Below are 555 nucleotides of genomic sequence, written 5' to 3' on the forward strand. Positions count from 1 at the left end.
TGAGCGTAACTGTCAAAATTGCACTAAAACCTTCCAAATAGAAGTCCCCCCTCCCCCGAATCAATGTTGAAATACACAGGGAAATGCCTGTTCACTGTTGGCAACTTTACATTGGGGGGAGGGGTGGAAGAAGAAAGAAAACCAACTTCAAAGGATGAGTGCTTTTCATTGCAGAGAAAGAGATAGGCATTTAACAAATCGAATGGGGTTCAGCGTTATCTGTACTCTTATCGACATTGATATTCGTCATCACAGTGGTAATTTACAAATGCATTAACGATGACTTGTTTTTGGCCGATATCTTCCCCTTAGAAATCATAGAAAGTCACAAGGTGTCTCAAAGCAGTTTTCCATGACAATTTGAAAAGACTCTCCTATTAGATCTAGAGCGAGTGGCTGTACAACTGTTCCTCATATGACGGTAACGTTGGGGTAACTTATTTTTAACAAGATGCACGCATTATTGTGACGTCACCATCCCAATAGACAGGCGCCATATATTTTAGCTTTAAAATTAAACATATCTTATTTCTTTTCTAATTCCGATAAAAAACA

The sequence above is a fragment of the Montipora foliosa genome, chromosome 6 (assembly GCF_036669935.1).
Source record: "Montipora foliosa isolate CH-2021 chromosome 6, ASM3666993v2, whole genome shotgun sequence".
NCBI classification, from domain to species: Eukaryota; Metazoa; Cnidaria; class Anthozoa; order Scleractinia; family Acroporidae; genus Montipora; species Montipora foliosa.